This window comes from Tamandua tetradactyla, chromosome 8 (assembly GCF_023851605.1).
Source record: "Tamandua tetradactyla isolate mTamTet1 chromosome 8, mTamTet1.pri, whole genome shotgun sequence".
NCBI classification, from domain to species: Eukaryota; Metazoa; Chordata; class Mammalia; order Pilosa; family Myrmecophagidae; genus Tamandua; species Tamandua tetradactyla.
In genome coordinates, this window is record NC_135334.1 from 36,618,204 (window position 1) to 36,645,793 (window position 27,590).

Genomic DNA, 27,590 nt, shown 5'->3' on the forward strand with positions numbered 1-27,590 from the left:
ATTTGGATAAGGAAAAAAAGAAAGGACTTTCCAAGTTTCTTTAAAATAATAAGAACCAAGTCTGAAGACTTAACATTCTATAGGTATAGCGGAGAAACCCATTGTACCTGCGATTACATGGCTATGAGGTCCTTGTCTAAGGGCAGGGAAAGACAAAGCTTTGAGTTTGCCTTTTCAGGCCTGAACCTTGAATGTTCTTCTGCATGGGCACCGATCAATGTTTTAGAAATACTCAATGAGGGACGATGGCTGGAGAGTTCAAGGGTTTGTGTTATTCCTCTCAAGGTATTAGCAAGGGGCTCTGATTTTGAAGGATAACTGTGAACACACTACTTTCATGGTGGTACAGACTAGTCCATAGGTGGTATCTGGACAGGGGGTCCTTGAACAGAAGTCCTGATTATCCAACCATAGTTTTCCTTGAGAGAGACTGTCTTCCTTGAGAGTAAAGGCATATAGGCAGGAACTTAGATCAGAATGAGAAGCTATTGAAAATTTGGGCTAAAAGATAAAAGTGAAAGACCGGGAACACAGGCTTTAGGCAGCAAGTACCAGCATATTGCTGTTCACACCCTGAAAGAACCGGACAGTGCCAATTTCATCTTATCAATCAGTGGTTCAGTTTTCAGACAAGACAAACCACTTGACTACCAGAACCTCAGTTCTGAAGATCTCCCTGTGAGATCTGTGGCTATGAGCACCCCTTTTCCAGTTTAAACCCCAGTCATTTAAACCATACTCCCTCCACAATTGTGCCAGCTTGAATCTGTTAGGTATCCAAGAAAAAACTATGTTCTTTTAACCCATTCTTGTAGGGGAGACCTATTGTTGGGTGGGACCTTTTGATTAGGTGGTTTCCATGGAGATGTGCCCCCACCCATCAAGGTGGGTCTTAATCCCCTTGCTGCAGTCCTTTATGAGGGGATAATAGATGAAACTCAGAGAGCTCAGTGAAACTGAGATAAAAAAGCCTCCCGAGGAGAGAGAGAGAGAGACAGAGCGCTACTGCAACCAACCCAGGAGAGAAGAACCAGTGGACATTGCCATGTGCTTTCCCATGTGACAGAGGTACCCTGGATACCAGCAGCCTTTCCTCCAAGAAGGTATCTTTCTCTTAATGCCTTAATTTGCACATTTTTCTGGCCTTGCAACTGTAAATTTGTAAACTACTAAACTCCTATTAGAAAATCCAACCTATTTCTGATATATTGCATTCTGGCAGCTTTAGCAAACCGAAATAACTATAATCTCAGATGCTAAATGAAAGACTAGCAGGAGGAAGGAGGGAAAATCTGAAAAACTGATTATTTTCTTAAAGGGCCTGAGTGTTTACTTTAGGAGGTTTTTATATTTTTACATTGGACTAAATTTCTCAGATTGAGTAAAGGTCTGTTTCATGTACAACCTTATTACTACCTTTCATTTGAGCTCCTGTTACACCCTACTACATTAGGATTGTTTATGTGTATTCATCTCTCCTACAAGATATGAGAACATGAATAACAACCATGTCATAGTCATTTTTATATCCTCCTAAGCAACCATCACAATTTTTGGCTATAAAATACTATTATTGAAGTCTCAAGAGCCAAAGTAAGACAGTGATTCCACATAACAGCTCATCTTGGCTATGGCTAATGATGTCAAAATAGGAATTGTCTTTCAAGATGTTTCATAGCCAGGAGTGCTCAATTGAGGGCAAATTGAGGCCCCAAGGGACATACAGGTTTTATCATGTACTGCTATTAAAACACAAGGTAGGATCTGCCAATTTGCTAGAGCAGACATACACCACAGAACAGGTGGGTTTCTACAATAAACATTTAGTGGCCCACAGTTTGGAAGCTAGAAGTCCAAAATCAAGGAGTTAGGAAAGCCATGCCTTCTCCTGGAAGTACATAGCATTTTGTTGACTGTTTGCCGTAATCGTTGGGGTTCCTTGACTTGCATCTCTGCTTCTGTCACATGGCTATCTACCTTTCCTCACGCCTGTTTTTCCCATTTCCGCTGACTTCTGGTTTCCCTGACTGCATCTGAATTTCCTCTCTTTATTAGTCCTCCAGTAATATAGATTAAGACCCATTCTGATTCAATTTGGCCACACCTTAACCAAAATAATATCTTTAAAGGTCCCATTTACAAATGGGTTAAGAACATGTCTTTTGTGGCATACATGATTCAGTCCTGAACACGTTTTATTATAAAATCTTCCAAATTTTAATGCTGCCCTTCAAAGCTTAGCTAAAGTGCTGTGAAGATTCAAGGGATGCTGAAATCTTATCTGAATCTTTCACTTAAAAGTTGTATATCTAGTGACATCCTTTGAACCTGCACCTGTGTTCCAATTTAATTCATTATTATTTAACTGAATATTTTCTTCTCAAATAAATTATAAGATCCTTGAGGACAATTGTTAACGTCTCTTTGTATTCTCCTGTGGTCTTCTTAAAGTACACATTTAAAACCATTTGTTGGCGCATAAATGGATTACTTTATGTCCTAGTAGTAAGGACCATAAAACTATGCAATTGTCCTGAAGCAGTGCCATGGTAAAAGCAGATCTTGAACTTATCTTGAAATTTATGATAAGCAACAACTAGGAATTGACTCCTGCAATAGAGCACATTATAGAGGGAGAAAGATTCAAATGAGAGAACACAGCACAAATGCAGTTTTGATATATGAAAACATGAATATTGTAATTTCAGTCTTTCTGAAGAATATGGCTTTATGATTAATCCACATAATTAGAATTTCAATGAGGGATGCCAACACAATACCCTATTAAAGATTTTTAAAAATCGATGCTAATAGCATATTCTGTCTTTGAAAATTCAGCCAAACCCATCATCTCCTGACTGGAAAAGACAAACAGGCAGAAGCTGAGTTGATTAGGAGATAAATTCTGTGCTAACCCAACTCATGATTCAAGTCGTGTAGTGAGGACAGTGGAGACAAAAAGTGAAATGGAGAGATTATGAGTTAGATAAAAGGAAAAAGAAAATAGAGCCTTTCACCTATATGCCACTGGTTCACAATGTCACTGAGCAAATCTAGACCATTGACTCTGCTTTGAATTCAGCTTGAGTTCTAAACTTGACAGCACATTAATAACTTGTAAATGGCTGAGGAAACTATTACCTGATGTGATTTTTATTGGCACTTCCTGGATTAGTTCACTAATTGTTGAGGTGGCATGGTGAAATCACTAATTGAATATGACATTTCTATAAAATGCTATTAAAAATATTACAGTGCCTATTGCCAGGTGATTTGGATGTGCTATGTTAAATGATAAATTTAGAAGTGATACAAAAATAACTTTGTCAACTAAGTCAGAATCTGAGGGTGGGATCTTGTCACTGACAAGTAAGATAAATAAGGCCTATTTAGTTATTTTCTATAGTTTAAAATATAAATCAGTACTTGAAAATGTATCCTATGGTTGAATAATATCTGATATATGCTAAAGCATGCATGAACCTTGAAACTTTATGTTGAGTAAAATTAGTCTAACACAAAAGGAAAATTATTGTTATGGTTCCACTTATATGAAATATCTAGAATAACCAAATTCAGAGACAGAAAGTAGATTAGAGGTAACCATGAGCTGCAGGAGAGTGCAGAGGGGAATGGGAGTTTTTGTTTGTGGTCATGAAAAAGTCTTTGTAATGGGTAGTGGTGATGATAGTACAACATTTTGAATGTAATTAATATTACAAAAGTGTAAACTTCTGAATGCTTGAAATGGGAAACTTTTGTTATATTTATATATCATCACAATTAAAACATGTATTTATAATAAAAATTGCTTTCTTTGGGAGAATAAGCAGGAAAATATGTTTTAATCTGAAGGAGAAAAAAGTATCTGTATTTCCAAAAGGATCTAGTTCAGTCCTGGCTAATTTGCGTAAAATTATATTACCAGAGCCAGTCATCTGGATTTGGACATTGGTTCTAAAACTTCCTCTGAAAATATAAATATATGGTTTTAATCATGTGTCCTGTGTGCTTATAGAAAAATGTATTTTTGGATTTAGATGAAATAGAATCAGCACCCAGTGAGCACCTTCTATAGGTCAGGCCTCGTTCTGGGCACTCTGAAGTACAAGAAAATACTTTGAGATTGAGAAGTTGGGCTGTGTTTTTTTCATCTGCAAGACCTTGGCACTAATGTATCAGCCCACTATTTGTAGATCGTGAGCAAGAAATAAATATTGAATGAGGGATTTTATTTAACCTCATAACAACCGTTAACAGGGAGATTTGATTTTTAACATCCCAAATTTGGGAGAGATTATGTAGCCTGCCCAAGTCCACATGGCTCATAAGCAATTAGGGATAAATGTTAAATCTCATCAGTCTTACTTCCCTCATTTTGGTAATGTGAGAATTTATTGCCAGAAGTATTAAGTGACTTACCCACAGCATGGCCAAGCTTCAAGATGATTTACAAAAGCAGCTGATTCAAATGATCCATGAATAGCCATCTAAGGGGAAGCTTTTTCATACCATGGGTTTGTAGATTTTTTTTTCTGGAATAAGCTTTATAGATTATTTATCCAGTGATTCTCAATCTCTCTCTATCTTCCCACATCCAGTCAGTTAGGAATTCACTTCCAGAATAGTGTATTACATGTCCAACATTTTTCATTATATCCTATGCTACTACACTAATCCAAGCTACCATTCTTTTTTCTTTGTTTACCTAGAATACTGCTTTAGGTGCCTAAGTGGTCTCATTGATTCTTCCTCTTTCCTCCCCTCATATCTCTTCACCTAGCTGCAGGAGTGATATTTAAAAAATGCGAATCACATTGTGACCAGCTCAAAATCCCTCAGTGGCCCCATTATCATGGTCTACAATGGCTCTACTTGATCTGCTCCCTGATTTCTTTTTGTGCCTAACATGTCCTACAGTTGTCCCCTTGACACTCCTCTCTAGCCATACCAGCTTTCTTGCTTTTTAAAAAACCTATCAAATTTGCTGCTGCCTCAGAGATTTTTCCCTTATTTCCCGCCCCTCGTTTCTCAGACCTTCATGTAGCTCATTCTTAATTCATTCTGGTCTCCACTTAAGTGTTAGTGAAGAGCTGCCTCCATTGACCACAATATCCCAGTCACCCTATCCCACTCCCATTTCACTCCTTACCCTGCTTTATTTCTCTTCAGAGCACCTCCACTTAAAATTAAGACAAATATATAGGTATGTATGTGCATTTATGCCATATATATGTACTTATTCATTTATTTGTTATATTTATACTTCTGGTTGAAACATAATGTCCTATGAAAACAGTGACCTCCTTTGTCTTGTTTACTGTTGGACCCTCAAGGTCTAGAATTCCGGCGGAACAGTGCCTGGCATGTAATAGGCAATGAATAAATATTGTTAAATGAATGAATACCCTTTGGTGGGAAGCACTAGTAAGAGCTCCAGAGTAAGGGTGCGTCTTTAGTTTTCACTCTCATGAGATAAGAGACAAAATTAATGGAAGTGTCATGGGCTAATAGAACATAAAGAGACACAGAACTATGATCTAGTTTCATTTTGCAAATCAGAAACTTCAGCCCAGAGATGCCCTCTAATTTGCTCTACATCGTAGAGCTGGTCAATGGTAGGTTCAAGGCCAGGACTCATTTCCAGTGTTCTTTCCATTATTTGATAACCTGTTGAGGTAGTCTCAGATTTAGAATAAAAATGAAAGTGATTCTGAGATTATGTCTTTTTTTTAGAAGTCGTTTCAGTTTACTAAATTTAGTGAAATGCAATATGCCAAAAATGGGTTGACTTCTACAATGTGGATTTATTAGTTTACAAATTTACCGTTCTAAGGCCATGAAAATGTCCAAATTAAGGCATCAAGAGAAGTATAGTATACTGGTTTAAAAGGATTTATGTACCCTAGAAAAGCCAAGTTTAAATCCTAATCAGTCTAGTGGGAGCAACCATTTCTTGTAATCTCTATTCAGTATTGTATGCTGGAAACTTGAGTAATTAACTTTTGAATACAGGGAGATGTGACTCCACCCATTCCACATGGGTCTTGATCACTTTACTGGAATCCTTGAAAAGAGGAAGCAGGTTGGAGAAAGGTTGAGAATGACAGCAGCAGCAGACACACGAGAATTACCGAGTTAATCAGCCAGCAGCCTTTGGAGATGAAGGAGAATGCCCCTGGGGGTCACTTTATGAAGCAAGAGTCCTGGAGAGAGAATGATAGCAGCCATCGCCATGTTCGCCATGTGCCTTTCCAGTTGAGAGAGAAACCCTGAACTTCATTGGCCTTTCTTGAATGAAGGTAACAACATGTTGGTGCCTTAATTTGAACATTTCCATAGGCTTGCTTTAACAGGGGTATTTTCTCGGCCTTTGAACTGTAAACTAGCAACCTATTAAATTCCTTTTTTAGAAACCATTTCATGTCTTGTATATTGTATTCCTGCAGCTAGCAAACTAAAACAGATGCCTTCTCTGAAGAAAGGCTGTTGGCATCCAGGGTTCCTCTGTCACATGGGAAGGCACATGGCAATGTCTTCTGGTTCATCCTTCTCAGGATTCATTGTTTTCATCTCATGGTTTCAGTGGCTTTTTCTCTCAGCACCTGTGTGTTCTTACTGCTTCTCTGGGTATGTCTCTCTTTCTCTCTCTCTCTCTCTCTCTCTCGGTGTTTCTACCTTTTATCTTCTCATAAATGGCTCCAGTAAAGTATTAAGACCCATCTTGAATGAGATGGGTCACAAGTCAACTGAAACAACCTAATGAAAAGGTCCCACCCACAATAGCTCAACATCTGCAATAGGAATGGACTTAAAGAATATGTCCTTTCCTGGTGTGCACAACAGCTTCAAACCAGCATGGAAGGCAATGCTACTTTTAAGTTTTTTGATTGTGGGATTTGGGGATTAAGTATGCACTTTAGCAGAGAGGAGAGAAGCATCTGTAGATATAAAGGGTTACCCATTAACTGAGTTTTCCAGCAGCTCACTCTTGGCAGCATTCATTTCCCCCATCCTTCTATAAACTTCCTTTTACCCTAATTCTTAAGATAGTTTTTACAGAGACAGGAATTTTAGGCAATATGAAGAATGAAAGATTAATATAGAATCAGTTCTTTGTCTGATTGCCCCAGGGCTGATCATTCAAGCTTACTGCCTGACTCCTAGAGTGATCCATTTCCCCATTCCATGTACCCCAGTTGTGAAAGCTAAATTTTACTTTATTCCTGGATTCTTAATTTGCCTTGCAAGCTCCTGTCTATGGCCAGATGGCTCGTTCACCTCAAATGTCAGAGGTTCTAGGGACAGGCCTCCAAGATGATTTGTAATCATCTAACACTGCTCTCTGTATGCCTATAGTGACAAGCTATCGTGGTTTAGAAAGTGAGTCTTTGCCACTGACTGTGACTCTAGTCCATTGAAATGCTTTGCGTGCATAGATTCTTATCGTCTCCCTGACATCTGTTCACCCCTATTCTGGGTGATAGAAAGTCAGCATCCTTCCTTTCACCAGCCACCTTTTCCCCAATCCATCTGTGTTGCCATACTGAATTCTTTGTCATGTGTTTGCTTATGAACTGAAGAAAACTACAGTGAGTTAAATATGAATAATGACAACCCCAATTTTAAATGGCAAATGTCAGTATTCTTGAGTGCTAAACTGTATGCCAAAGTGCTAAACTCTTTATCAGCATCATCTCATTTAGTCCAGATTAGTTTATGATCTAGATAAAATAATCCCCATTTTCAGAAGAATGAGCTTATGCATAGAAAGGTTAAGCACATGAACAAAAACAATGAGGTCATATTTTAAATAAATTATTTCTTTAAATGCAGGAGCTGTGAAAAGAAATATGATCTGGAATGTAATGTTGAAAGGCCATAAAGACGTTATAAATGTGCTGATAACAATGGTAGCGTGACAGTATAAGTGTACCAGACGTTTTTACTAGCCTCCTTTTTATGTATGAGATTAGTTTTAAGGAGCTCCCATAATGAGGTGGAGTTTGGTGCTGAAACTCCCCCTCCCTCCCAGTCCAGTACTTTCTAAACTACATTACACTGCTTTGTAGTCAATCTCTACTAGTCAATAGTATTTTTAAAAATTGTGGATAAATGGGGCAGGGCACAGTGGCTCAGCAGACAAGAGCTCTCGCCTGCCATGCCAGAGACCCAGGTTCAATTCCCAGTACCTGCCCATGCAAAAAAAAATGTGGATAAATGGATTTCCCTCTCCTAAGGAGGGTGGGCCCAGAGGTCTTCTCATCTGTGCTCCAGCCCTGACCCTGAATACCCACCCAGCATCTCCCTGCCCAAAGGGCCTGTTGAACCTATTAGCCAGTGGTTTATCCAGCAGAATACGTTGTTTAGAATGAAAATCTGCATCATAAAACATTTCTAAATGGTAAAGAATTTGGTACATTCTATTATTCCCTAGAGAAAAAGGAAGCACTTAAATTTAAAATAGAGAATTACTATTTTTTTTCAAACGGTAAAACCAGTTACTACATAACAAAGCTTATCTCTCTGTAGTATGACCCTGAGAACATTTAAAGAGGGAATTCCTAAAGCACTGGTGGATTTCTTCCTTCTGTCTGTTAATTTTGGACTGTGAGAAATCATTTAGAAAAGAAAGTAACCCTGGCTATTTCCTGGCTCTTCAGCCAACATGGCCTTGTTTGCATGAAAGATGCAATTATGTTCTCTGTTGCCAAGTGAATATTGACAGTGATCATCAGGAAAAGGAGATGAGAGCCACCTCTGGGAAGGAAAGCGAGCATGTGTCAGCTCCAGGTCAGCAGGAGGGAAGGAGTAAGGCAGCCAGGGCAATGCGGGGTTCCAGCCCAGGGAGCATTGAGCTTCCAGATAAAAACACAAAGTCTGACCACATTATAGGAAACTATGCATGACATTTTTTTTTTTTTAACATGGGCAGGCGCTGGGAAATGAAGACTTTTGTATGTTAATTTCAAGAAAGTGTCTTGGGAGAAAAAAATGAAAGATGTTTGTGGACACTAAACTATTCTCTAAAACGCTTTTTAGGGTTTCATTTGCATATTTGCTTTCAAAGGATTTTTGAAGGACATTTGAAGACTCTATGCGCAATTTCTCAGTATGGTTTCCAAATATATCCTTAATGAATATATAACTTTAATATACACCTGCGTTAGTTTGTTAATGCTGCCAGAAATGCAATATAACAGAAATAAGTTGTCTTTTTTTTTTTTTTTTTTTTCTGTTGGCAGGCACCGGAAAATGAACCCACGTCTCCAGCATGGCAAGCGAGAGCTCTGCCACTGAGCCACTGTTGCCCTAGGTTGACTTTTATAAAGAGATTTTATTAAGTTACAAGTTTATGGTTCTAAGGCCATAAAATGTCCAAACTAAGGCCTACAGAAAAAGATACCTTGACTCAAGAAAGGGCAGATAACATTCTGGGTTTTTATGTCAGCTGGGAAACCAGCGGGAAAGGACCTTGTGATGCCTGCTAGCTTTTTCTCCTGGCTTCTCATGTCAAACAGCTTTCCCTTTTTGTGGCTCCAATGTTTCTGTGTTTGCTCCGAAGCTATTTCCAAAATGGTTCCATCTTAAAGGGCTCCAGCTGGCAGATTAAGACCCACCTTGAATGGGAGGAGATAGGTTTCCATGGAAACCACCTAATCAAAAGGTCTCAACCACAATTTGGTGAGTCACATCCCCATGGAAACAACTTAATCAAAAGATTCCACCCTACAATAATAAATCAGGATTAAAGAATGTGGCTTTTCTGGGGTACACAACAGTTTCAAACTGGCACAACATCCGTCCTCTGACTAATTTGAGTTGTCAGAACTTTGAAATTATTTTATACATTGATAGTTTATTTTCCACCAGCAGTATGGCATGTAGTGAAGAAAACTGATATTATAATATTGTTTTACGTTCAATTCTTTCTTTGCTTTGAAACAGAGTAGAGAGTTGAAAATAATAACAATAACAACAGATGTTTATGAGAGGCTTATTAAGTACCAGCCTAAGCACTTTATTTACTTTGTTAACTAGTCTTCACAGAAACCTAGTGAAGTAGGTAGCATATAGTAGGCACTTAATAAATATTTGTGAAATAAATAGATATTGTACAGATGACGACAATTTGTCTTAAAGAGTTAAATAACTCTTTGCAAGGTCATACAATTCATAAATGGTAGAGGTAGGATTTTACCTATGGGGCCAAAATATAAGCTTTAAACCATTGTATTATGTGATATATACCTATAGAATGAAACTAAGATTTAACACCTATATAGAATAAATATTTAATAACTTGAGAAAAATGATATATTCTAAGATATAGAACTAAACTCTTACTATATAATTAATTCTGGCTTTTATTTACCAATCTCCAAGCTCTATTGTAAACAAAATTTAGTATCTATGTTCCATGGTGGCCTTATTATTTAATTTAAGGGGTAAAAATTTTAATGTAAACTTCATTGTAAAGCTATAGTAGACTGCTGGACTGAGCCCATATGTTTCTCTTCTTTCTACAAATCTAATTAAAACGATAGCAAAGAAGCATTTAAATTGTGTTTATTAAAGGACTACAACTAATAAGCTGAGGTAGAGTCGGGAATTGGTTAAAGATGAACCAGTGATTTTCATAAATTTCTGTAACATGGAAGGTAGTGAAATTATATGGATGCTTAAAACCCGGATGGAGCTTAGAACATCCACAGAAAAGCAGTGGCAAAAAAATTGGAATTCTATCCTCTGAATAGACTGCTAGGGGCTTCTGGGCTCTGAATATGTAGGTATAGAGAGTCAAAAGCTGGAATGGAGTATGTGATTGAAAGATTATCTGTTGAAGGGCAGCATGAGTGAGCCTCCCCTATCTCCACTCATGCTCCCAGAGTACAATGTAGCGGCCATCAGGATGAAGTCAGGCGGCTATTTTCCAAACCAGTTAATGTACTTGGGGTGACCGAGGGCCCCTAGAGGGGGGACTGGTATATCACAGCAGGTCCCTAGTAAAATTTGGCATACTCCCCACCATATATCCACAATAAATCCTACCTGCCCCATGCCCAACCTAGACGCACAAGCTGGCAGCCAGCCACTTCATTCAGGAGAGTAACCTGGCAAGGCAAGGAAAAATACAAGTTAATGTTGAAAATCTATGATAGCTACCAATGCAAATTTACTTTGACTGTCATTCCAAAATAAATAGATAATTTAGCAGAAGAAAAAACATGCAACAGTTTATACTAGAGGACACAAAATTAATTTAGAGAGAAGAAAGAACTTCAAAAATATTATTATAAATATCCTCAGAAATGTGGGGAGATATAACGCATCCATGAAATCAAGTGGCAACATTCACTGAGTATCTACTAAGCAGATTATAGAGATTATCTCATTTAAAACTCCAACAATTATTAGCATCCCCCATTACAGATGAGATAACTGAGATGCAGGAAGTAAGTGATGTCCCCAAGTTTGTGGTTATTTAGATATAGAGTCTTTAAAAAGAAGGAGCAATTGCAACAGAACAAACGAAGGAAAAATATAAGGAAAAATGACTAAGAAATGGAGTGGGGCTCAGCAAACCATGATCCATGGGCCTAATCCAGACCACGGGATTTTTGGGGGGCGGGGGGAGGGGGTGGTACCTGGTCCAGGAATCGAACCCGGGCCCCCCACTTGAAAGGCGAGCATCCTACCACTGAACCACCCGCGCACCCTGCATAATCTATTTTTGTATGGCTTTTAAACTAAAGAAATTTTTACATTTTTAAAGAGTTGTTAAAAGAAGAATAGAAGGAGAAGGAGGAAGTGGGGAACCGGGGTGGGGGTTGGGAGAAAAATAGCGGTAGTGGCAGCACAGACTTAGGTGACCACCTCCTAGAAAGGGCAAAATAGTTACTGTCTGGCTGTTATCGGAAAAAGTGTGTAGATTTCTGATACAGAATGTCAATGGGGGGGGGGGTAGGGCGGAGGTGGGGGAGTGGCGGAACTATCCAACTAATAGAACTTTCAGTAATAGAAAAAGAAAGACGGAGAGTCAAAAATAATGAACTCATAAAAGAAAAATTCCCAGAGCTGAGTAAAGACATACCTATCCTGCTTGAAATTGTTCACTGAGGGGCCAGAGGGGAGAATAAAAACAAAGCCAAAACATGCACCTTACATATAAATACATTGTAGTAATTTGCTGGCACATAAAGGACAAAGAGAAGGTGCCAAACATGTTCACAAAGGAAAATGAGAGATTACAAAAATAGAAATGAAAATAATATTGGCATCGAAATCCCCATCAGCTCTACCTGGTGCCAGAAGTTCTGAGGTCAGCACTTCATGACTATTAGGTAGAATGATGCTTGGCGCATAGTAAGTGCAAAATATGTAGCGGTTGTGCAAATGAAATACCTGCGGAGAGGCTCAGCCACCAGGTATGCTGCTAGGAGTTCCCCTGCCCTGGGTTTTAGATACGGAAGTGCCTGCTGAATTTGTGCTGACCTGGTGCCTCTTTGCCCACCTGTTTAGAACAAAGGACAGCTGTGAGTTGTGACTCATAACTATTTTTCCACTGCTCCTTTTTTTTTTATTTAAAAAATTCGTTTTTATTTTTTCAAAACGAATACCCTCAGAAGTCTCTTGATTATTGGTGTTCTTCCATAGGCTTTTTCTTAGCAATGAGAAGTGAATGGATAGATGGTTGAAATAAGGTAAAATTTAGAAAATAATTAAAAAATTGAATCGTGTTCAATTGAGGGTCACTGGGGCAAATGTATTTATTCTGAATGCTCTGCAGTTGGTCATTTATCTCTGCAAAGAAATTCTGAACATGTCTCCCTCACCACATACATAATAAAATAGACTTGGGAGCGCAGTGACTTTGCGATATTCAGTTATTTTTCCTCTCATTTAATAATTCTTTAATTGTACTCCTTCAATTAAAGCACATTTTTTTATTTTAAAATAAATCCAAGTTAACTTGAAACAATTCAAAATAACTTCTATTTTTAAATATCAGAATAACAAAATATTCAGTACTATGGAATTTATGAAATTCTATTTCGTGGGCTCAGGGAAAAGCTATCACTTGCCTCTGCTACACAGCTATCAGGTGGCATAACTAGTACTCAAGCTATATTAGGCTGAAGCACAGCATAAAGTATACTCATTTAACATTCATATACCGGAAATCACCATGAGGTACATAAATAATATGCTCTTATTTATTCTGGAAGGAAATAAATGATAAACAGAATATATGTTATTGGACACCATGATTGCTTTTGGATCTTGAGATTTGCAGTTTTCAAGAAAAGTTGGAATAGTTAGAAGTGGTACAAAGACATTTTGGTGGGGGATAGACCAGAAGAAAGAAGCAAGTATGACTATATTTAATTTTGCTTTTTATAGAACCAAAAGGCATGAGTGAAGAGAATTTTCCAGAACCATATGGTAAGTCAGAAGCAAAATTTTGAGGAGAAATTGAGAGTTCATACCGGGGATTTTCCTGTGATTTATGTGTAATTCAGAAAGAGGAAGTAAGATTGCTGTTTTGATCATTTCCTTCCCCTTTCTAATACTGTTTACAAAACTGCAGTGGTGAAATATTCTTTCACAACCCAGTGAGAGGTGAAGTTTGTCCAGTTGTCTTTTTTTCTTGCTAAATATTTGACCCTAGTCTAATTTCATTATGCTATATTTATGAATCTATTAGCAAATGCTAAGCATTTCTTTGAAACTATGCTGGTATATTTTATGTTTGTGTGAAATCAAATATTCTTTGATAAGCCTACCAAAGCAAACAGATTGTATTACTCAATGATTACAATAACCTGGGATAAGTCTTACAATATCTAAGAGCTTTCTTTAACTGTCTGACAGTAACAGAAGCTGGATGCATTTATTTTTGCAAACATGATTGTTGTCATGCTGAATAGATATAGGCTGATTCCCATTTTGGACTTTAAGGATTGTCTAAATACCCATTATATTGTGGAACAGTTGCTAACATTTTTTAGAAATAGATGGGAGAAACTTCTAAGAGAGTCAAAGCATTGTAGCATATCTACAATAAATGTAATGGGAACCATTTAATACCTCCTGCCACTCATGGAAGCACAATTGCAACTTAAATGCACATTCTGATCATTAAAAATAGATTCATTGCGTTCAATAGTATCGTTCCTTCCAAATCATTTTTTAATATAATTAACATGCAACTTTTGAAATTATTCGTCTTGAGTTTCATTACAGGTCTATAGAGAAAACCAAACATGAATTGTTGATATTTACCAATTCTTTAGGGATTTAGAACAATGGTGTAGGAAAGCTTGGAATTTGTCCTGTTATTTGGGGAAAGTGGAAATTTGTGCTCTTATCCTTACTCTCACTCTTCAACTGAAAGTTGGTTTGACCCACCTGGAGTTTAGTTAATAGTATTGCAATTTTAGATTATTTTTATTGATAAACTATCTAATATGTAATAATAGTAGAGCATATCTTTTTTTGTTATCAAAACATGCTAGAGGATTTTGTGTCTAGAAATAAGGAACAGTTCAGTAGCAGTAAAAATTCCCGTAGGTGAAAAAAACCAAAGATAACACATCATATAGACCTTTTGTCAGTGTCAATGCATATGTATTCCTATAAAGTATTTTAGGCTTTTGCATAATCTGAGTTTTATTCTTCACAACAAGATATTCACTGATTCTTATAATTCAATTATATTTATACTGGTAAGAAAATGTGTTTCCTATATATTTTGATAGAATTTGCCTTACTGAAATTTCTGGCATAAATGCTTATTAGCTTTTCTTAGAGTACATTTCTTAAATTCAGCATTTAAGATGTCCAATTATTATTAATTATATTGTTTAAGATTTATTACTCATTGAAAATGTATATACTAGGATTGTTTAGGTGTATACGTATCATAGAGAAAGAATCAGATTTTTGCTTGCATTCCTAGGATATTATATCCTTAACATTTTCCCTTTTATTTACATGTGGGTAAATGATTTGAAAAATGTATGTGTTCTGACACATATCTTTACCCATTTTACATTAAAATAGTTATTAAAGAACATAATGAGAAATACATTCATCTATCAGTTTATTCATATTCTCTGCACAGTCAAATCTTGATGATTGATTGAGTGGTCAAATCAGTTACTGACTGGCATGATTTAATATATCCAAGTTTAAAACTTGTATCTTCTACACTTTGATAATTTTATTAACAAATGTCTTAATTAAAATAGAGTCCAGCAGAGATCGGCTATTTCTAGGCAGAATTAAAATGTGCCCAGTTAAAACCATGTATTTATAGAAAACTATACCAAACATAAGGTTATTGAAGTGGTTGTGCATTTGATTTTTTCTGAGATTTTGCTAAGGATTCGTATGAGAATGGTAGTAGCAGCCACTCATTTTCATATGGCTGAATACTGAGATTCCTCTTAGAATCTTAGATTTATTACTGGAAGCTTGTCGTACACTTTAGGTTACTTTGTTCTATCAATAGTTCCCTAGAAACATCTGAACGCTTCTCACATTTGTGCATGTTGCCCAGTCATAGTTCAGGACCCCTTATTTCTCACCCAGACTATTGAAACGAAAACCTGCTTACTGTTCTCCCTGTCTTCAGCTTCATCATCTTCCAATAGATCTGAGTTACATATTTCCATCAGATTGACTTTTAAAATATATATATCTAGTCTTTATTCACTTGATTAAAATTCTTCATTCACTTTAAACCCTACAGAATAACTTACTCCTTTAACATGATATTCACAGCTCTTATATACTTGCTCAGTCTTATCTTCCATTATTCTCTGACTTTCAGTGAATAATTTCTGGTGACCTAAGCCCACTGCTCATTTAATGTATCTATTCCCTTATTCCACTAATCTTTACCTGAAAACCTATTATTCATTCTTTAAAATTCACTGCCAAGGGGCAAAGGGATTGTCCTGGGGGATGGGCTGAACCTCAGGCAGCACCCATTGTGCTGCAGCCTGAGATCTGGTCAAAGGGAGAGGGAAGGGGTGCTTCTGAGCAGCCCCCTACTCCCCCTTGGAGGCAAGGAGGGTGGGGACTTGGCGAATGGCTTCCTTGCTGGCCATTTGCAGAGGTTTGGTTTCAGGATTTGTTCCTAGTGTCCAAGATTTTGATAAACTTACAGAGGCTGATGCTTGCCTACAAATCTTGGTAGAACAATTAAAGCTTTTTGATGACAAACTGCAAAACTGCAAAGATGATGAACAGAGAAAGAAAGTTGAAACTCTCAAAAAGACAAGAAATAGCGTGGTAGAATCAATTAAACACTGCATTGTGTTGCTGCAGAGTATTAAAAGGACTATTAATCCTATAGATGCAATATATCAACCTAGTCCCTTGGAACCTGTGATCAGCACTATGCTTTCTCAGACTGTCTTACACCCAGAACCTGTTCAGTTGTGTATATATATCCATATCTATAGATATATATAGAGAGAGAACCCAAGATTATATGAATTAGGAAACATATATCTCAACAGCAGTATTAGAGTGCAGAGTCTGAGACTAGAATTTATAAATGCTTTTCAAAACATAAGATTTGGAGGAGCAAATTCTATGATCAATACAAAGTTAGGGAGAAGGAAGGCATTCTATTGGAACAGAGAGTGTATACCATTAAAGTTAAGCTAGTATTAGTCAGAATTAGATTATTGTAAATTAAGAAATATTTTGTAATTCTCAGAGCTAACACTAAGAAAATAACTCAGAAAAGTATAGTAAAGAAAATCAGTGAAGAATTAAATTAGCACACAAGAAAACATGTCTGTAACACAACACAAGGCAGTAAAGGAAGAACATAGAAACAAAAATTTTAGGAGACATACAGGAAAATCAATTGTAAAATAAAGATGTAAATCCAACCATCTCAATAATTACATTAAATGCAAAATGCATGAACAGTGCGATCGAAATGCAGAGATTGCCTGATGATAAAATCAGTATCCCAACTGTAAGCTGTCTATAAGAGACACACCTTACAGTTAAAAAAATTAATAGATTGTACTTGAAAGGATGAAAAATAAAAAGAGCTGGAGTGCTTATATTAATATCAGGACAAAATCGACTTTAAGCAAAAAATGTATTAGTAGAGGCAAAGTGGGATATTTTATAATGATAAAAGTATCATTTCTTCATAAACATGCAACAATTATAAATAGGTATACACCTAAAAACACAGCCCCTAAATTTTAGAAAGTAAAAATGGACAGAATTGAAGGGAGAAACATAATTCATCAATAGTAGTTGCTGTCATCACTAGCATACTCTCTCTAGTTGAAAGAACCACCAGACAGAGAACCAGACAGAACGAGCAAGGCTGTGGAAGGCTGGGACAACACTATCCACAACTTGACCTAATACATCAAGAGAACTCTCCACTCACCAACAGCCTAGTACACAGGGGATATTCTTCAGGATAACCCACATATGCTCGGTCATTAAACAAATGCTAGGCCATAAAAGAAGACTCAATTAATTTTTCATGATCAAAATCATATGAAGCATGTTCTTTGACCCAAACGAGATAATTAAATCAGAAGTCAAAAACAGAATTAGAAATTAACTCAGAAGCAAATTTGGGAAATCCACAAATATTTGGATTTTAAAGAACACATGCCATGTCGGGGTGTTTTGAAGGTTAAGTCAGTATGTATATAAGACATTTGGCATTTTGTAAGTATCCCATTCATTTATTTTACAAATGTTTATTGAGTACCTATTATTTGTCAAACACTGCACTGGGTATTGGGAAAACAACAAAGTGAAAATAGATACAGTTCCTAATATAATGAATCTTACATTATAATGGTAAAAAACACTTACAAAATTAAAGTCTCATGAGTGATATAATTGTAGAAGTTTTCATAAAAGACCACAGAGGGAACACAGCATGTGTAGAGGTGGGCAAGGGGCAATTACATGTCATTTAAAGCTTCTTTGAGGCTGTTGAGGTCTAAAGTATGTGAAGAGATTAGAAAAATTGGGAAAATGGCAAGAAATCTGTTCTAGGTATAGAGAGTGGGATTCCTGGTGGGCTCCTGGCAGAAATAAATATGGTTGAGCCAAGGAACCAAATACCTAGTATATGCTGATGTTTGTTTGGGATGATGGAAATAGTGGGATAGATTCGGCTAGGGAGGACAGATTTTTGAGAATTTTAAGAGCTATGTTAAGGGGGTTGGAACTTATTTTAATAACAAAGGGAAAGTTTAAAATCTTAAACAGCAAAATGGTAGTATATTTGTATCTTAAGGGTCATTCATTTTAGAGAATATATGAGACATATGCAAGAACAGAGGCAATTAGGAGGCTGTGTGGTTAATACAAGTGACAGTTGCTGGCAGCAGTGTGCTGGAGTTGGCTTATACTGGATCATGAGAGGTAATTGTTAAAGTTTTAAATTAAATTAAATTAAATTTAACTGAAACTTCTCATTGAATTTTGGTTCTATACATACGGGGCATCCAAGTGGAGATATTTTAAAGGCAGCAATCACACGTGGATTTAGAGATTAGCAAAGAGATCCAAAGAGGAAGCAAATGCACGTTAATTGAAGCTATGGAGTACAATTTAAGGGATTGTTACACAAGGAAATGGGAAAAGATGTGCCCATAAAATATTAGGAAAAGCAGTCACTGAAAAAATGTTTTAAGACGGAACAACAGTTTGATAAATATAGCTGATGTAATATCATAATAATTACCTATTTATGTACTTCCATAAGTTAATTGGTATAATCAATTTATGCTTTAATTTGCCCTTTGTCCTCTCTCTTTATCATTTGCTTTGCTTAATGTCATCAAGTCTGATAATCTATGGTATCTCAGAATACTTGAAGAATTACTCCTCTGATTTTGTTTAAATTTGTGACAATCCTTTAAAACTGAATAGTTCTTATGCTCTAAATGTATACATTAAATCCTTTGAATAATATAAGATAAATAGATTGTTAGTATATTTAAATCCATTAAATTTGCTTAACAATCACATCTAATTTAATACTGACTTGATATAGAAGATATCAGCATTCTTTACTATCTCAAGGTCAAAACATCATTTTATTAAGGTGGCAAAGATACAAGAACTAGTACTAATCATGGTTTATATTTATAAATTCCAGTGGAACCACTCTCATGGTATATAGTACTAGTGTTCATTGACTCAGAGAATCTACATAAAGCTTGCCAAATTTCTTGTAATATCTTCTCTTAGATATGTATTATTTGGGTCCTTATGTTGATTCCAATAAACAGTAGTTGCTTTGGATTGTGAGTCTTTCTAAGGTCTTTAGAAACTGTTGCTAAACAACATTTTGCTTTATTTTCTGACTCTCAAATCCTTTATAGACTGCCGTAGGCTTTTCACCAAACTTTACTCTGCCTTGTGTGGTAGGCAGGATTTGGGAAATAAAGGAAGCTGCATAATCTGGGATGGTTCCTCCTTGCAATTGTTTTTCTATTGTGTTTAGACCGCAAAGCACATTAGGATGTCCTGCAGGGTAGCATAAAGGAACTGGTCTCTTTGAAAACTGTGTTTTCCCTAGATTTTAAGTTTCTAAAGTTATCACTGTGTTTGCACAACATTCTGTGTATGTTCTCACACATTTCTAACTCCAGTTTCACAATTCAGAGAGAAAGCAGAGATAACTGTAGCCTTTTAAGAGATCAGGGAAAAGAGTCTCAGAGAGATTAAGTGGCATAGCTAGATAGTCTGGAAATGGAAGTGTAGAAAAAAGTATGTGGCTTTAAAGTCAGACACATAAGGACTTGAATCAAAATTTCATCTTTTAGAGGCTGTACAATCTGACATTGGCAAATTACTTAATATCTAAAAGGCCTTCATTATTTCAACGGAAAAGCAGGGAGAATTTACCTTATGTGTTTGTTCTGAGGATTAAATGAGATTAAAATGTGCTAAATTCATGTTTATTATTATCATCATTAAACTCAAATCTTTTGACACACTATTTCTGACATCTCTCAGTTCCTACAGACATGATTCTTAGAATTTGTAGTTAGACTTTGCAGGGGAGAAAAAGCTTTACCTTCTTTGTCTAGATAAAAGAATGCTTTGGTACTTTCTTAGAAGTTAAATAAAATATAGCATAAGATTTCCTTAATGTAATTGTACTATATGATTGTTAGTGTTAGTTACATTAAGATACTAAGAAACAGAGGCTCATGGATGTGATTTGTGTTAATGTCCTGCTTCAAATATGTGACACGGGAAATGTAACCACAGAAAACTGAGCTTTGCAACAACTGTAGTTATGACTGTCAGTCTTTGGCTTGAAATAAGATTTCTGAAGAAGCGAATCTCTTCCCAGACTTTAAATATATTGCCAAGGACTGGTATGTGTGTTATTGGTTATTAATACTGACTGACTAAGTAAGAAGAAAGGAGTATTTTAAAATTAATATGGAAAGCCTGTTTAAGGCAAATGCTCCTGCTTACATACGATATTCAAAATACTTTTCAAGAATGCCTCAATAATGACTACTTAAGCAAAACGAGCTATTTAAATTACCATCCAATGAGAAATTTTTTATAAAATGCTGAACTATTTTATTTAGCACTTTAGTAATGAAACTGCATATTTTTATTTTTTATTAAAAGGCATTATTCTAACTCCAGTGGTCATCACAACCAGAAATGACTCAGACACAATGTCAAACTGAACAAAAACAGAAAAGAAATTCTAAAGATAAGATACCTGTGATGCTGTTTTTTTTTTTCCATGTACGTGTGAACAAACAAAATTCACCATTACTTTTTATGCATGATCCGATATAAAGTTGCATGTCTAAATTAATGAGACAAATTTCCTTTTGGAATCGCTATTTGAAGTTTTTATTCCAAGTCACTACATATTATCAAGCAAAAAAAGAACAAGAAAAATGTTTTAAAAAATTAACGAACTGTTTTGCATCCTGTTTTGTGGTTACACGTGCATGATCTCAAGTGGACAAATCTAGAGGTTTATACACAACAAATTACTAACCTAATAGTAGAGGCTACCTCTATAGAGTGTGCGTGGGGGAGGAAGGGAACAGAATTGGAGAAGCAGAGTCCAAGGGAGACTTATAGATACATTTGTATTTTCATTTCAAAGAGAAAAGTGCGTTTGTCTATTATTTATATAACTTTACTTAATTTAAGTCACCATGGGGATAATGGACCAGGTACAACTAAGACATCAAGACATTAAAGTTACAGCTGTTTTTAGTTCATCCTCACAGATAAGAGACTGAGATAATCCCTTCATCTTTACTTCTGTTAAGGCGCACACTACATTTGCGTTTCCCCATTCATAACACACTTTAACACTCAGTAATTCTGTCAGTCTTCATGATAACCTTTAACCATTTTTTTTTAGATGTGAAAGTTTAGAGAAAGATTGTGCGACTTACCAATGAATATAAATTTTACCTCTGTTAACTGGGAATGTACTAAGAGACAAGAACTTTATTAAAGAAAGAAATTCTTGGGTAATGAGTCACATCTAGTGAAGTACTCTGTAGAACATTGGCGCTTGGTGAATTTTTGTGACTGCACGGATGTTGAATTAACTCTATGGATATTATGTGGGTAGATTTTTTTCCCCCTACTCATATAATCCCTGAAAGTAAGGACAGCAAATCTCTTGTATGACCATGTTTTTAAAGTAATGCAGAGAGTCCAAAATTGCATGGAAGGGAAATTTGGATTCTAAATGTACATCCAGCAAACTTATATTTGAGCAAATGAAGCCAATCATTTATTAAGAATACAGGATAGGGGTGCAAGGGTAGTTCAGTGGTAGGATTCTCGCCTGCCAAGTGGGAGACCCAGGTTTGATTCCTGGCCCATGCACTTCCCCAAATAAACAAACAGGCAAAGAAAGAAAGAAAGAAAAAACAAACAAAATTCAACAACTCGTGCTGCAATAACGGGATACTCACATGGGAAAAGAATGAAATGTGACTCTCACCATACAGCATAAAAAGAAAAAAAGAATACAGGATGAACACTTATTATGGAAAAAGAAAAACTTTCCTTATCTAATATCAATGGGAACTTTAATGAGATACTGCTTTTCTGATTCATTCTGAACTGCTGTCAATTGACTGTGCTAAATATTTCCCATTTCATTATCATGCCATATGTAAAGTCCAAAATGTCCCTGAAAATAAGAATACTTCAATATTTTATCTTCACTTTAACTAGCTGGGAATGCATTGCTTTGTATTTGTTTGGGTTGGGGGGGTGAAAAAAAAAGGAAAAGTGGAGAAACACTGAAATTCTATTAAGTGGCAGGAGCTGTTTGAGATGATTTAGCCATCATTTAATCTTTATGGCTATACCACAGGAGGCATATTATTCTTCAAAATTAGTGGAAAGTGGACTTGGCAAATCAGGTAACTTTTTCCACTTTACATCAAATTAAATGGCTGAAGCAGGATTTAAACCTCAGGTCTCTCTGACCAAAAAAAAAAAAAAAAAATTCTGAAGTGCTATTTCTATTACATGATACCTTTTTTTTTTTTTAAACGGGCAGGCACCGGGAATCAAACCTGGGTCTCTAGCATGGCAGGCGAGAACTTTGCCACTGAGCCACCGTGTCCCACCTACACAGTACTTTTAAAAATAATAAAACAATGTATTTTTCTTTCCCTAATTGAAATTTGAATTCCATGATCATTTTCGTTTTCACTTCAAGATGGCTTTCCCCTTGTTTGTTTGCTTTTTCACTTACATGATTCTATGAATTGCATGTAAAGCATAGTAAAGACTACATTTTTTTTTTGTACGCTGTGTGGCGGGGTCACATTTCATTATTTCTCCATGTGAGTATCCTGTTATTGCAGCACCACTTGTTGAATTTTTGTTTTGCTTGTTTATTTATTATTTGTTTGTTTGCTTTTGCTTGTTTGTTTGGGAAGTGCATTGACCAGGAATCGAACCCGGGTTCCTGTATGGCAGGTGAGAATTCTACCACTGAACCACCCTTGCATCTCCAAGACTACATTTTTTAATGTATCACTTGACACATCTGAGATTCAATTCTTGTGCTGACAAAAATTTTTCTGTTTAATTGACTGTTAGTGTCAAAAACAAACAAACGAACAATACTGCCTATTGCCTCCTACCCATAGTTGACTAAGTAAAAATTTAGAACCAACCTTTATCTTCTCCCTTTCCTCACACCCTGCTATCCCAACAAATCACACGAATCTGTCTCTGCAGCAATCCCTTTTACCTATTTCTTTATCTACTCTGCCATCATCCGAGATAAGCTACCATCCTCATACTTATTATGAGCTACCCTTGATTTGGTTTCTCTACTTCCATTGTGGCCCCCCAATAGTCCTACACAAACTGTCAGAGATTTTTAAAATACATGTAAATCAGGTCATATGGCTTTTCTCATTAAAAGCCTACAATGCTTCTCATCACGTTTAGAATGAAATTCTTATCTGATCTTATACGTTGCAATATAATCTGGCATTTGCCTGCTTCTCTGTCTTTCAAGTCCATGAGGCGCCTTGCATGCTGGCTTTGAGCTGGTCCTTCACCATTCCAAACTCATTTCTGTTTTAGGGCCTTTGTTACAGCTGAACTGCTCTTTCCCAAAGCTTTATGAAGCTGCCTTTTTTTGCTTTCTCCTTTAGACCTGAGCAAAATGTCACTTCTTCAAAAGGGCTTCCCTTTTTCTGAGTACCTTAAAGACTTCCCCTTCCCCAGTCTCTCTATCATATTCCCCAATTAATTTTAACATTTATCATTACCTACTCTTCTTTTATTTATGCAGTGTCTGTCTTCCTGTGTAACAAACATGTAAACTTTATGAGAAAAGGAAACCCAATGTGTTTTATTTCCCTAAAAGTGTGTCTGGTACAGAGCACACACTTAACAACTGTTGAATGAATGAATGCCCATAATATAAAATTTTTGGTTAGGGTTTTACTTATGCTTTTAGGGAGAAAGATATTTTTGCAAGGGTCAAATCATTTTCTTCATTGTTAAAGTCCTTATTCTTAAATGTAATAGGCTACTTCATTGTTCTTCATCTTACTTAGATGCTGCATCATTTCAAGAGTATCTATGAAAAGTTACAGTAGGAAAATATGTTCAACTGTGAGCCACGTAAGGTACTTGATGAATTATAAAGAGATAGAAGTTACCATATTTGTAACCATCTCTAAATGTTTTTGTATTCAGTTAGGCACTTCTCAATGTGGGTACCTACACTCCCCATTCTAAAAAAATTTAGCAATATTTAGAAATGACATTTGCAATTTTGGATGTATTATGTTTTCTGTTTTACTAAACTGAAGATATCACTAAATTTCTGACTGTAAGATGAACAAAAGAATCAAGAAATTAAAATACCTCTCAATATTGTTCTATCTAGACACTTTCTTCTTACTTTGAAATTTGGAGTGGTACATGTATATATATATGTGTGTGTGTGTGTGTATGCATATATATGAATTATATATAATATATATAATCTATTTTTTTGTGAGCAAAAATATTTTCCTATATATTTACAGAATCACAACCACTCTGTTCATCCCTTATCCTATTTGTGGAAGGGAAAACGTATTATTCCATCAGCAATGTAAGAGCCTTCTCCTTCGTTATTGGGAAAGAGCCTGGAAAGATAGTCCTGACTTTTATTTTAAAGTGTGACATTTTCCCTAAGTTATAGTTGTAGTACTGCAAAACCAACACATTGTATTTCAATTGTATAGGTTTTATGAGTCCTGGCAAGATCTTAAATCACTGTGATACATTACAAACTACAGTAGCCCTTACAAGATGCAAGCTGTTTTTGGTTGCTGTTGATGCATCTTTTTGCCACTTTACTGTCTGAAACATTCATTTTCCATGTTCAGCTCTTCTGAATTAGGTATACCCTAAAAATGGCAGAAAAATCCACCATCTAATTTAACTTTCAGGAGGCACAAAGGCCTTTCAAACATAAATTATCTAATGTACACAGAAAGCAGTGGCGCAAGTAGCTATTTTTAAAGCATACCGTGTATTTTAGTTTTCCCTAAACAATTCCAGTAAGGACTCAAATCTATTAGTTTTCGAAGCCCAAGAAGGAATTCTATGAACTTAAATGTGCCAGCTAAAGATGGAAAAATATGTGGGGCAGATTTAATTATAAAATGAGATTTATTTGGCTCCTCAGGGCGCCACAGCAGCATTGAACATAAAACAAACATTGTTATAGAGGACACTTGTTCTCCACCTAAACGGTTGAGCAACTCCTTGGAGATTTTATTTAAGCCCATCTCTGTGTTGTATGAAATTTTTAAATTCACTTTAGTGTAAGGAGCAGACTGCTTATTCATTATTCCTCCAAAATTGTAGGCCTCTTGTCTTAGCCACTCACAACATCATGAAGCCAGGGGCACTGACAATGGGATCCTGCCACAATATGAGAAGCTTCTAGGAAGTGCTTCTAGGAAGCTTTCCTGGAAGTGCTGTCCTTTCCTGCTGCACCTGATACTCATCTCCCCACCCTCATCAAGGACCATCTGTTGGCCAGAGGCTACAGGCAATGGGATGCCATGATGAACAGTGCTCAGCTTGGAAAGCCTATTGGTTCCTGTGGATGTGTGTTCCCCGTTTCCACTCAGGCAGCTGACGGCATCAGGGATTGGCCTGGGTGACATTTTTTGTCCCCACAGGCTAGAAACTCCCTTCCTCCACCTAGAAGCATCAGGTGGCCCACCTGGGGAAAGTCTTTATGCCCTTAAGGCAGCACTAGCAGGGACCAGTAGGCACCCCAGAAGAATGAAATAAACCAACCAGACTGAAATAATAGCCCAGACGCTTTGAAATTACATTGGCAAAGGAAACATAGTCAGCCAAACTAGGCTGGGACCTGTGTGTTAAACTTGAAACAGGGTGACTACCTGCTAAAATGAAAAATGTAAATAGGACTCAGAGTCTCCTAACATAATATCCAAAATATACAGGAAAAAATAAAAATTTACCCATCCTACCACAATTTAAATGTGAAAATATAGTCAGGTAACATTAATACTGACATGTTGAAATTATCAGAAAAAGATTTCTAAAGTAACTATTGCAAAAATAACCCAATGACAAGTTACAAATTCTCCTGAAACAATTAAAAAAGCAGAAAATCTCTGCGAAGAAACTGAAATTCTAATAAAGAACCAAATAGAAATTATAGAGCTGAAATTTATAAGAGAAATTAAAATAAATTTGCTGAATGGATTCAATAGTGAGTGACAGAGGAGAATCAGTGAACTTGAGGACAGAGCAAATGAATTTACCCAATTTGAACAACAATCAAAAAAGAGATCCTTGTGGATGTGTTGGACAATAAGATTTTGCTTCTGTCTATATATTACATTATACACCTTAGCAATGAAATTTAGTATTTAAAATAACACATATGTCATTTTCTGCATTGGTCAGTTATCTGCTTTTTTATTTTTAATAAAAAAATTGCTGTCCCAAGGTATTTTAAAAATCCAGAAATGTTTCCCACTAGACGAGTTTCTATCTGACCTCTATTTTTGCGCTTGAAACAAGATTTATGACCTGCAATAACATGACTTTGGGGCTGCATTATGCTACAAAAGTGTCTCTTTGTTTACTCTGTTGTCTGTGATCCATTATTTAGGCTTAGAGACAGAAGCCACAGCCAATTTCTCCTTCTTGTCCTTATTAATAAATAATTAATAAAATAAATATTAATAAATAATTAATTAAAAGTTCCAAAGCCTTTTTTTTTTTTTACTGAAGATTTTTCTAACAGGAAGAAGAAACACCTGACACCATCTTTATTTTAGGATGCATGAGCTCCATGGAATCCCACACTGAAGCTACATCACCATCTCACTGAGAGTGCCTAATATCTCCACATCATGAATTAGTTCTTCCCTGCTTCTTTGATATAAATTATTGAGTAGCAGTTTCCTAACATGTAAGGGTGATTTTCTCTTTAGAGAGATGGAACAGTTTTGCAAGGTAAGCCAAGAAGTTTCAAATGTTCTTCCCATAGGAATATGTATGTATAGGCTAACATGTGGAGAGTAGAAGTTTCCTCTCACATCTATCTATATCATGTAAGTGCAAGTTTGGTGATGTGTCATCTGTATTGTGAACTCTTTTTAGCTATTGGGTTGATTATTTCCTAAACATGGACTTGGATTGATATTCATCTAGTATTCTCTGGTGCACTGGTACAGGTGTGGCTTTCTTAGCTCATTATCGTCACCATTTTGAATTATTGGGATCGATGCTATTGTGGTTAAGTAATAAATACTTTGTGAGAAATGGTTCCTGAAACCATCACTAATACTCCCAAATTCAATGTTATTTATTCAGACTTCTGGCTTTCTCCCAAAACAAACATTGAAAGAAAAAAATCAGAAGCTCATTATGCATCTCTTCAAAACATTTAGATCTTACCTGCTGAATAAGCTTTGTCCTGGTAGTACTCACCGTAAAAAAAAATTAAGAAATGGATTTTTATTATTTACTATATAGTATTTTTGCATTCATCA

The 27,590-nt window shown here is 36.2% G+C and overlaps 1 long non-coding RNA gene across 2 annotated transcripts; it reads left to right on the top strand.

The window, feature by feature from the left end:
• Positions 1 to 981: 981 nt before the first annotated feature.
• LOC143643338 (uncharacterized) lies at positions 982 to 27,251 on the top strand. Of its 2 annotated transcripts, none has more exons than XR_013156227.1 (4): positions 982 to 1,103; positions 13,405 to 13,446; positions 24,111 to 24,182; positions 26,827 to 27,251. It is a non-coding gene; the product is annotated as an uncharacterized LOC143643338 (long non-coding RNA). The 2 variants fall into 2 exon arrangements; XR_013156226.1 differs by having other exon boundaries at positions 26,840 to 27,251.
• The last annotated feature ends 339 nt before the right edge of the window (positions 27,252 to 27,590 follow it).